This window comes from Dicentrarchus labrax, unplaced genomic scaffold, assembly GCF_905237075.1.
Source record: "Dicentrarchus labrax unplaced genomic scaffold, dlabrax2021, whole genome shotgun sequence".
Taxonomy (NCBI): Eukaryota; Metazoa; Chordata; class Actinopteri; family Moronidae; genus Dicentrarchus; species Dicentrarchus labrax.
The window spans coordinates 34641-47248 of NW_026136754.1; positions in this window are offsets into that span (position 1 = coordinate 34641).

A 12608-nucleotide genomic window follows, 5' to 3' on the forward strand; every position below is an offset into this window, starting at 1 on the left:
AGGTGCTTCTGGAAGAGAATGGCAGCTTGTGTGAAAAAGCTTGTTTTCTCAGCCTGAGAAGCTCATTCAGCACACTTAGGTGGAAAAACACCAAAGTCCCACAGAATTGCATGTGAAACAAGAAAAAGCCAGAATTACATGGGAAACGCAGAAAAGTCACTTTTAATAGTTTTGTGCATTACAGCCAAACTAAGTGACACAGCCACACAAAACCACACTATAATGTACAAGTCGCCGCTGTGAGGCTTCCTGAGGTGGAAACTGGCACATAGGTGCTTCTGGAAGAGAATGGCAGCTTGTGTGAAAAAGCTTGTTTTCTCAGCCTGAGAAGCTCATTCAGCACACTTAGGTGGAAAAACACAAAAGTCCCACAGAATTGCATGTGAAACAAGAAAAAGCCAGAATTACATGGGAAACGCAGAAAAGTCACTTTTAATAGTTTTGTGCATTACAGCCAAACTAAGTGACACAGCCACACAAAACCACTCTATAATGTACAAGTCGCCGCTGTGAGGCTTCCTGAGGTGGAAACTGTCAGAGAGGTGCTTCTGGAAGAGAATGGCAGCTTGTGTGAAAAAGCTTGTTTTCTCAGCCTGAGAAGCTCATTGGGCACACTTAGGTGGAAAAACACCAAAGTCCCACAGAATTGCATGTGAAACAACAAAAAGCCAGAATTACATGGGAAACGCAGAAAAGTCACTTTTAATAGTTTTGTGCATTACAGCCAAACTAAGTGACAGAGCCACACCAAACCACTCTATAATGTACAAGTCGCCGCTGTGAGGCTTCCTGAGGTGGAAACTGTCAGATAGGTGCTTCTGGAAGAGAATGGCAGCTTGTGTGAAAAAGCTTGTTTTCTCAGCCTGAGAAGCTCATTGGGCACACTTAGGTGGAAAAACACCAAAGTCCCACAGAATTGCATGTGAAACAACAAAAAGCCAGAATTACATGGGAAACGCAGAAAAGTCACTTTTAATAGTTTTGTGCATTACAGCCAAACTAAGTGACAGAGCCACACCAAACCACTATATAATGTACAAGTCGCCGCTGTGAGGCTTCCTGAGGTGGAAACTGTCAGATAGGTGCTTCTGGAAGAGAATGGCAGCTTGTGTGAAAAAGCTTGTTTTCTCAGCCTGAGAAGCTCATTGGGCACACTTAGGTGGAAAAACACCAAAGTCCCACAGAATTGCATGTGAAACCAGAAAAAGCCAGAATTACATGGGAAACGCAGAAAAGTCACTTTTAATAGTTTTGTGCATTACAGCCAAACTAAGTGACAGAGCCACACCAAACCACTCTATAATGTACAAGTCGCCGCTGTGAGGCTTCCTGAGGTGGAAACTGTCAGATAGGTGCTTCTGGAAGAGAATGGCAGCTTGTTTGAAAAAGCTTGTTTTCTCAGCCTGAGAAGCTCATTGGGCACACTTAGGTGGAAAAACACCAAAGTCCCACAGAATTGCATGTGAAACAATCAAAAGCCAGTATTACATGGGAAACGCAGAAAAGTCACTTTTAATAGTTTTGTGCATTACAGCCAAACTAAGTGACAGAGCCACACCAAACCACTCTATAATGTACAAGTCGCCGCTGTGAGGCTTCCTGAGGTGGAAACTGTCAGATAGGTGCTTCTGGAAGAGAATGGCAGCTTGTGTGAAAAAGCTTGTTTTCTCAGCCTGACAAGCTCATTGGGCACACTTAGGTGGAAAAACACCAAAGTCCCACAGAATTGCATGTGAAACAAGAAAAAGCCAGAATTACATGGGAAACGCAGAAAAGTCACTTTTAATAGTTTTGTGCATTACAGCCAAACTAAGTGACACAGCCACACAAAACCACTCTATAATGTACAAGTCGCCGCTGTGAGGCTTCCTGAGGTGGAAACTGGCACATAGGTGCTTCTGGAAGAGAATGGCAGCTTGTGTGAAAAAGCTTGTTTTCTCAGCCTGAGAAGCTCATTCGGCACACTTAGGTGGAAAAACACCAAAGTCCCACAGAATTGCATGTGAAACAAGAAAAAGCCAGAATTACATGGGAAACGCAGAAAAGTCACTTTTAATAGTTTTGTGCATTACAGCCAAACTAAGTGACACAGCCACACAAAACCACTCTATAATGTACAAGTCGCCGCTGTGAGGCTTCCTGAGGTGGAAACTGGCACATAGGTGCTTCTGGAAGAGAATGGCAGCTTGTGTGAAAAAGCTTGTTTTCTCAGCCTGAGAAGCTCATTCAGCACACTTAGGTGGAAAAACACCAAAGTCCCACAGAATTGCATGTGAAACAACAAAAAGCCAGAATTACATGGGAAACGCAGAAAAGTCACTTTTAATAGTTTTGTGCATTACAGCCAAACTAAGTGACAGAGCCACACCAAACCACTCTATAATGTACAAGTCGCCGCTGTGAGGCTTCCTGAGGTGGAAACTGGCACATAGGTGCTTCTGGAAGAGAATGGCAGCTTGTGTGAAAAAGCTTGTTTTCTCAGCCTGAGAAGCTCATTGGGCACACTTAGGTGGAAAAACACCAAAGTCCCACAGAATTGCATGTGAAACAACAAAAAGCCAGAATTACATGGGAAACGCAGAAAAGTCACTTTTAATAGTTTTGTGCATTACAGCCAAACTAAGTGACAGAGCCACATCAAACCACTCTATAATGTACAAGTCGCCGCTGTGAGGCTTCCTGAGGTGGAAACTGGCACATAGGTGCTTCTGGAAGAGAATGGCAGCTTGTGTGAAAAAGCTTGTTTTCTCAGCCTGAGAAGCTCATTCGGCACACTTAGGTGGAAAAACACCAAAGTCCCACAGAATTGCATGTGAAACAAGAAAAAGCCAGAATTACATGGGAAACGCAGAAAAGTCACTTTTAATAGTTTTTTGCATTACAGCCAAACTAAGTGACAGAGCCACACCAAACCACTCTATAATGTACAAGTCGCCGCTGTGAGGCTTCCTGAGGTGGAAACTGTCAGATAGGTGCTTCTGGAAGAGAATGGCAGCTTGTGTGAAAAAGCTTGTTTTCTCAGCCTGAGAAGCTCATTCAGCACACTTAGGTGGAAAAACACCAAAGTCCCACAGAATTGCATGTGAAACAAGAAAAAGCCAGAATTACATGGGAAACGCAGAAAAGTCACTTTTAATAGTTTTGTGCATTACAGCCAAACTAAGTGACAGAGCCACACCAAACCACTCTATAATGTACAAGTCGCCGCTGTGAGGCTTCCTGAGGTGGAAACTGGCACATAGGTGCTTCTGGAAGAGAATGGCAGCTTGTGTGAAAAAGCTTGTTTTCTCAGCCTGAGAAGCTCATTCGGCACACTTAGGTGGAAAAACACCAAAGTCCCACAGAATTGCATGTGAAACAAGAAAAAGCCAGAATTACATGGGAAACGCAGAAAAGTCACTTTTAATAGTTTTGTGCATTACAGCCAAACTAAGTGACACAGCCACACAAAACCACTCTATAATGTACAAGTCGCCGCTGTGAGGCTTCCTGAGGTGGAAACTGGCACATAGGTGCTTCTGGAAGAGAATGGCAGCTTGTGTGAAAAAGCTTGTTTTCTCAGCCTGAGAAGCTCATTCGGCACACTTAGGTGGAAAAACACCAAAGTCCCACAGAATTGCATGTGAAACAAGAAAAAGCCAGAATTACATGGGAAACGCAGAAAAGTCACTTTTAATAGTTTTGTGCATTACAGCCAAACTAAGTGACAGAGCCACACCAAACCACTCTATAATGTACAAGTCGCCGCTGTGAGGCTTCCTGAGGTGGAAACTGGCACATAGGTGCTTCTGGAAGAGAATGGCAGCTTGTGTGAAAAAGCTTGTTTTCTCAGCTTGAGAAGCTCATTCGGCACACTTAGGTGGAAAAACACGAAAGTCCCACAGAATTGCATGTGAAACAGGAAAAAGACAGAATTACATGGGAAACACAAAAAAGTCACTTTTAATAGTTTTGTCCATTACAGCTGAACTATGTGAGAGAGCCACACCAAACCACTTCATGCATCAATTTCATTATGCCACTGTGAAGCTTTGAAGTCCAGAATGAATTATTCTGTGGTCAAGTGTGCCCTCTGCTGTCGAATAAGTGTAATTTCAGTTGGAACACAGAAAACCACTCTATAATGTACAAGTCACCGCTGTGAAGCTTCCTGAGGTGGAAACTGGCAGATAGGTGCTTCTGGAAGAGAATGGCAGCTAGTGTGAAAAAGCTTGTTTTCTCAGCCTGAGAAGCTCATTCGGCACACTTAGGTGGAAAAACACCAAAGTCCCACAGAATTGCATGTGAAACAAGAAAAAGCCAGAATTACATGGGAAACGCAGAAAAGTCACTTTTAATAGTTTTGTGCATTACAGCCAAACTAAGTGACAGAGCCACACAAAACCACTCTATAATGTACAAGTCGCCGCTGTGAGGCTTCCTGAGGTGGAAACTGGCAGATAGGTGCTTCTGGAAGAGAATGGCAGCTTGTGTGAAAAAGCTTGTTTTCTCAGCCTGAGAAGCTCATTCGGCACACTTAGGTGGAAAAACACCAAAGTCCCACAGAATTGCATGTGAAACAAGAAAAAGCCAGAATTACATGGGAAACGCAGAAAAGTCACTTTTAATAGTTTTGTGCATTACAGCCAAACTAAGTGACAGAGCCACACAAAACCACTCTATAATATACAAGTCGCCGCTGTGAGGCTTCCTGAGGTGGAAACTGGCACATAGGTGCTTCTGGAAGAGAATGGCAGCTTGTGTGAAAAAGCTTGTTTTCTCAGCCTGAGAAGCTCATTCGGCACACTTAGGTGGAAAAACACCCAAGTCCCACAGAATTGCATGTGAAACAAGAAAAAGCCAGAATTACATGGCAAACGCAGAAAAGTCACTTTTAATAGTTTTGTGCATTACAGCCAAACTAAGTGACAGAGCCACACAAAACCACTCTATAATGTACAAGTCGCCGCTGTGAGGCTTCCTGAGGTGGAAACTGGCACATAGGTGCTTCTGGAAGAGAATGGCAGCTTGTGTGAAAAAGCTTGTTTTCTCAGCCTGAGAAGCTCATTCGGCACACTTAGGTGGAAAAACACCAAAGTCCCACAGAATTACATGTGAAACAGGAAAAAGACAGAATTACATGGAAAACGCAAAAAAGTCACTTTTCATAGTTTTGTCCATTACAGCTAAACTAAGTGAGAGAGCCACACCAAACCACTTCATCCATCACTTTAATTATGCCACTGTGAAGCTTTGCAAGTCCAAAATGAATTATTCTATGGTCAAGTATTCCCTCTTTTGTCGAAAAGGCGTAACTGCAGTTGGAACACAGAAAACCACTGTATAATGTAAAATTCACCTTTGTGAAGCTTTCTGAGGTGGAAACTGACAGATAAGGGGCAGAACTCAGGTTGCTGATGCGTGCAACTGCATAAAGGGTGGGCCCTGGGGTGATACCAGTGGGTACTGGATTGTAGTGCAGTGTCTCTTCAGCAGTGTGAAACCACATAATTTTCCAATGATGAGACATCCACTCACCCGCCGGCTCCACTGTCTCTGCCATCAGCTGCTCGGCCTCCACCGCTGTGTCTGTATCGTCCTCTTCCCCTGAGGAAGAGGAATCAGGCACTGGCTGGTACTCCTCATCAGTGGTGTTGCTGTCATCCTCTGAGGAGGGTGTCCAATCATCTTCAGGATGCCGCTGTGAAGCTTCCTGAGGTGGAAACTGGCAGATAGGTGCTTCTGGAAGAGAATGGCAGCTTGTGTGAAAAATCTTGTTTTCTCAGCCTGGCACACTTAGGTGGAAAAACACTAAAGTCCCACAGAATTACATGTGAAACAGCAAAAAGTCAGAATTACATGGGAAACGCAAAAAAGTCACTTCAAATATTTTTGTCCATTACAGCCAAACTAAGTGAGAGAGCCACACCAAACCACTCTATAATGTACAAGTCGCCGCTGTGAAGCTTCCTGAGGTGGAAACTGGCAGATAGGTGCTTCTGGAAGAGAATGGCAGCTTGTGTGAAAAAGCTTGTTTTCTCAGCCTGGCACACTTAGGTGGAAAAACACCAAAGTCCCACAGAATTACATGTGAAACAGGAAAAAGACAGAATTACATGGAAAACGCAAAAAATTCACTTTTCATAGTTTTGTCCATTACAGCTAAACTAAGTGAGAGAGCCACACCAAACCACTTCATCCATCACTTTAATTATGCCACTGTGAAGCTTTGCAAGTCCAAAATGAATTATTCTATGGTCAAGTTTTCCCTCTTTTGTCGAAAAGGCGTTACTGCAGTTGGAACACAGAAAACCACTGTATAATGTAAAATTCACCTTTGTGAAGCTTTCTGAGGTGGAAACTGACAGATAAGGGGCAGAACTCAGGTTGCTGATGCGTGCAACTGCATAAAGGGTGGGCCCTGGGGTGATACCAGGGGCTACTGGATTGTAGTGCAGTGTCTCTTCAGCAGTGTGAAACCACATAATTTTCCAATGATGAGACATCCACTCACCCGCCGGCTCCACTGTCTCTGCCATCAGCTGCTCGGCCTCCACCGCTGTGTCTGTATCGTCCTCTTCCCCTGAGGAAGAGGAATCAGGCACTGGCTGGTACTCCTCATCAGTGGTGTTGCTGTCATCCTCTGAGGAGGGTGTCCAATCATCTTCAGGATGCCGCTGTGAAGCTTCCTGAGGTGGAAACTGGCAGATAGGTCCTTCTGGAAGAGAATGGCAGCTTGTGTGAAAAAGCTTGTTTTCTCAGCCTGGCACACTTAGGTGGAAAAACACCAAAGTCCCACAGAATTGCATGTGAAACAGGAAAAAGCCAGAATTACATGGGAAACGCAAAAAAGTCACTTTTAATATTTTTGTCCATTACAGCCACACTAAGTGAGAGAGCCACACCAAACCACTCTATAATGTAAAAGTCACCGCTGTGAAGCTTCCTGAGGTGGAAACTGGCAGATAGGTGCTTCTGGAAGAGCATGGCAGCTTGTGTGAAAAAGCTTGTTTTCTCAGCCTGGCACACTTAGGTGGAAAAACACCAAAGTCCCACAGAATTGCATGTGAAACAGGAAAAAGACAGAATTACATGGGAAACACAAAAAATTCACTTTTCATAGTTTTGTCCATTACAGCTAAACTAAGTGAGAGAGCCACACCAAACCACTTCATCCATCACTTTAATTATGCCACTGTGAAGCTTTGCAAGTCCAAAATGAATTATACTGTGGTCAAGTATTCCCTATTTTGTCGAAAAGGCGTAACTGCAGTTGGAACACAGAAAACCACTCTATAATGTAAAATTCACCGCTGTGAAGCTTTCTGAGGTGGAAATTGACAGATAAGGGGCAGAACTCAGGTTGCTGATGCGTGCAACTGCATAAAGGGTGGGCCCTGGGGTGATACCAGTGGGTACTGGATTGTAGTGCAGTGTCCCTTCAGCAGTGTGAAACCACATAATTTTCCAATGATGAGACATCCACTCACCCGCCGGCTCCACTGTCTCTGCCATCAGCTGCTCGGCCTCCACCGCTGTGTCTGTATCGTCCTCTTCCCCTGAGGAAGAGGAATAAGGCACTGGCTGGTACTCCTCATCAGTGGTGTTGCTGTCATCCTCTGAGGAGGGTGTCCAATCATCTTCAGGATGCCGCTGTGAAGCTTCCTGAGGTGGAAACTGGCAGATAGGTCCTTCTGGAAGAGAATGGCAGCTTGTGTGAAAAAGCTTGTTTTCTCAGCCTGGCACACTTAGGTGGAAAAACACCAAAGTCCCACAGAATTGCATGTGAAACAGGAAAAAGCCAGAATTACATGGGAAACGCAAAAAAAGTCACTTTTAATATTTTTGTCCATTACAGCCAAACTAAGTGAGAGAGCCACACCAAACCACTCTATAATGTGCAAGTCGCCGCTGTGAAGCTTCCTGAGGTGGAAACTGGCAGATAGGTGCTTCTGGAAGAGAATGGCAGCTTGTGTGAAAAAGCTTGTTTTCTCAGCCTGGCACACTTAGGTGGAAAAACACCAAAGTCCCACAGAATTACATGTGAAACAGGAAAAAGACAGAATTACATGGAAAACGCAAAAAAGTCACTTTTCATAGTTTTGTCCATTACAGCTAAACTAAGTGAGAGAGCCACACCAAACCACTTCATCCATCACTTTAATTATGCCACTGTGAAGCTTTGCAAGTCCAAAATGAATTATTCTATGGTCAAGTATTCCCTCTTTTGTCGAAAAGGCGTAACTGCAGTTGGAACACAGAAAACCACTGTATAATGTAAAATTCACCTTTGTGAAGCTTTCTGAGGTGGAAACTGACAGATAAGGGGCAGAACTCAGGTTGCTGATGCGTGCAACTGCATAAAGGGTGGGCCCTGGGGTGATACCAGTGGGTACTGGATTGTAGTGCAGTGTCTCTTCAGCAGTGTGAAACCACATAATTTTCCAATGATGAGACATCCACTCACCCGCCGGCTCCACTGTCTCTGCCATCAGCTGCTCGGCCTCCACCGCTGTGTCTGTATCGTCCTCTTCCCCTGAGGAAGAGGAATCAGGCACTGGCTGGTACTCCTCATCAGTGGTGTTGCTGTCATCCTCTGAGGAGGGTGTCCAATCATCTTCAGGATGCCGCTGTGAAGCTTCCTGAGGTGGAAACTGGCAGATAGGTGCTTCTGGAAGAGAATGGCAGCTTGTGTGAAAAATCTTGTTTTCTCAGCCTGGCACACTTAGGTGGAAAAACACTAAAGTCCCACAGAATTACATGTGAAACAGCAAAAAGTCAGAATTACATGGGAAACGCAAAAAAGTCACTTCAAATATTTTTGTCCATTACAGCCAAACTAAGTGAGAGAGCCACACCAAACCACTCTATAATGTACAAGTCGCCGCTGTGAAGCTTCCTGAGGTGGAAACTGGCAGATAGGTGCTTCTGGAAGAGAATGGCAGCTTGTGTGAAAAAGCTTGTTTTCTCAGCCTGGCACACTTAGGTGGAAAAACACCAAAGTCCCACAGAATTACATGTGAAACAGGAAAAAGACAGAATTACATGGAAAACGCAAAAAATTCACTTTTCATAGTTTTGTCCATTACAGCTAAACTAAGTGAGAGAGCCACACCAAACCACTTCATCCATCACTTTAATTATGCCACTGTGAAGCTTTGCAAGTCCAAAATGAATTATTCTATGGTCAAGTTTTCCCTCTTTTGTCGAAAAGGCGTTACTGCAGTTGGAACACAGAAAACCACTGTATAATGTAAAATTCACCTTTGTGAAGCTTTCTGAGGTGGAAACTGACAGATAAGGGGCAGAACTCAGGTTGCTGATGCGTGCAACTGCATAAAGGGTGGGCCCTGGGGTGATACCAGGGGCTACTGGATTGTAGTGCAGTGTCTCTTCAGCAGTGTGAAACCACATAATTTTCCAATGATGAGACATCCACTCACCCGCCGGCTCCACTGTCTCTGCCATCAGCTGCTCGGCCTCCACCGCTGTGTCTGTATCGTCCTCTTCCCCTGAGGAAGAGGAATCAGGCACTGGCTGGTACTCCTCATCAGTGGTGTTGCTGTCATCCTCTGAGGAGGGTGTCCAATCATCTTCAGGATGCCGCTGTGAAGCTTCCTGAGGTGGAAACTGGCAGATAGGTGCTTCTGGAAGAGAATGGCAGCTTGTGTGAAAAAGCTTGTTTTTTCAGCCTTGCACACTTAGGTGGAAAAACACCAAAGTCCCACAGAATTGCATGTGAAACAGCAAAAAGCCAGAATTACATGGGAAACGCAAAAAAGTCACTTTTAATATTTTTGTCCATTACAGCCAAACTAAGTGAGAGAGCCACACCAAACCACTCTATAATGTACAAGTCGCCGCTGTGAAGCTTCCTGAGGTGGAAACTGGCAGATAGGTGCTTCTGGAAGAGAATGGCAGCTTGTGTGAAAAAGCTTGTTTTCTCAGCCTGGCACACTTAGGTGGAAAAACACCAAAGTCCCACAGAATTACATGTGAAACAGGAAAAGACAGAATTACATGGAAAACGCAAAAATGTCACTTTTCATAGTTTTGTCCATTACAGCTAAACTAAGTGAGAGAGCCACACCAAAGCACTTCATCCATCACTTTAATTATGCCACTGTGAAGCTTTGCAAGTCCAAAATGAATTATTCTATGGTCAAGTATTCCCTCTTTTGTCGAAAAGGCGTAACTGCAGTTGGAACACAGAAAACCACTGTATAATGTAAAATTCACCTTTGTGAAGCTTTCTGAGGTGGAAACTGACAGATAAGGGGCAGAACTCAGGTTGCTGATGCGTGCAACTGCATAAAGGGTGGGCCCTGGGGTGATACCAGTGGGTACTGGATTGTAGTGCAGTGTCTCTTCAGCAGTGTGAAACCACATAATTTTCCAATGATGAGACATCCACTCACCCGCCGGCTCCACTGTCTCTGCCATCAGCTGCTCGGCCTCCACCGCTGTGTCTGTATCGTCCTCTTCCCCTGAGGAAGAGGAATCAGGCACTGGCTGGTACTCCTCATCAGTGGTGTTGCTGTCATCCTCTGAGGAGGGTGTCCAATCATCTTCAGGATGCCGCTGTGAAGCTTCCTGAGGTGGAAACTGGCAGATAGGTGCTTCTGGAAGAGAATGGCAGCTTGTGTGAAAAATCTTGTTTTCTCAGCCTGGCACACTTAGGTGGAAAAACACTAAAGTCCCACAGAATTACATGTGAAACAGCAAAAAGTCAGAATTACATGGGAAACGCAAAAAAGTCACTTCAAATATTTTTGTCCATTACAGCCAAACTAAGTGAGAGAGCCACACCAAACCACTCTATAATGTACAAGTCGCCGCTGTGAAGCTTCCTGAGGTGGAAACTGGCAGATAGGTGCTTCTGGAAGAGAATGGCAGCTTGTGTGAAAAAGCTTGTTTTCTCAGCCTGGCACACTTAGGTGGAAAAACACCAAAGTCCCACAGAATTACATGTGAAACAGGAAAAAGACAGAATTACATGGAAAACGCAAAAAATTCACTTTTCATAGTTTTGTCCATTACAGCTAAACTAAGTGAGAGAGCCACACCAAACCACTCTATAATGTACAAGTCGCCGCTGTGAAGCTTCCTGAGGTGGAAACTGGCAGATAGGTGCTTCTGGAAGAGAATGGCAGCTTGTGTGAAAAAGCTTGTTTTCTCAGCCTGGCACACTTAGGTGGAAAAACACCAAAGTCCCACAGAATTACATGTGAAACAGGAAAAAGACAGAATTACATGGAAAACGCAAAAAATTCACTTTTCATAGTTTTGTCCATTACAGCTAAACTAAGTGAGGGAGCCACACCAAACCACTTCATCCATCACTTTAATTATGCCACTGTGAAGCTTTGCAAGTCCAAAATGAATTATTCTATGGTCAAGTATTCCCTCTTTTGTCGAAAAGGCGTAACTGCAGTTGGAACACAGAAAACCACTGTATAATGTAAAATTCACCTTTGTGAAGCTTTCTGAGGTGGAAACTGACAGATAAGGGGCAGAACTCAGGTTGCTGATGCGTGCAACTGCATAAAGGGTGGGCCCTGGGGTGATACCAGTGGGTACTGGATTGTAGTGCAGTGTCTCTTCAGCAGTGTGAAACCACATAATTTTCCAATGATGAGACATCCACTCACCCGCCGGCTCCACTGTCTCTGCCATCAGCTGCTCGGCCTCCACCGCTGTGTCTGTATCGTCCTCTTCCCCTGAGGAAGAGGAATCAGGCACTGGCTGGTACTCCTCATCAGTGGTGTTGCTGTCATCCTCTGAGGAGGGTGTCCAATCATCTTCAGGATGCCGCTGTGAAGCTTCCTGAGGTGGAAACTGGCAGATAGGTGCTTCTGGAAGAGAATGGCAGCTTGTGTTAAAAAGCTTGTTTTCTCAGCCTGAGAAGCTCCTTCGGCACACTTAGGTGGAAAAACACCAAAGTCCCACAGAATTGCATGTGAAACAGGAAAAAGCCAGAATTACATGGGAAACACAAAAAATTCACTTTTCATAGTTTTGTCCATTACAGCTAAACTAAGTGAGAGAGCCACACCAAACCACTTCATCCATCACTTTAATTATGCCACTGTGAAGCTTTGCAAGTCCAAAATGAATTATTCTGTGGTCAAGTATTCCCTCTTTTGTCGAAAAGGCGTAACTGCAGTTGGAACACAGAAAACCACTGTATAATGTAAAATTCACCTTTGTGAAGCTTTCTGAGGTGGAAACTGACAGATAAGGGGCAGAACTCAGGTTGCTGATGCGTGCAACTGCATAAAGGGTGGGCCCTGGGGTGATACCAGTGGGTACTGGATTGTAGTGCAGTGTCTCTTCAGCAGTGTGAAACCACATAATTTTCCAATGATGAGACATCCACTCACCCGCCGGCTCCACTGTCTCTGCCATCAGCTGCTCGGCCTCCACCGCTGTGTCTGTATCGTCCTCTTCCCCTGAGGAAGAGGAATCAGGGACTGGCTGGTACTCCTCATCAGTGGTGTTGCTGTCATCCTCTGAGGAGGGTGTCCAATCATCTTCAGGATGCCGCTGTGAAGCTTCCTGAGGTGGAAACTGGCAGATAGGTGCTTCTGGAAGAGAATGGCAGCTTGTGTGAAAAAGCTTGTTTTCTC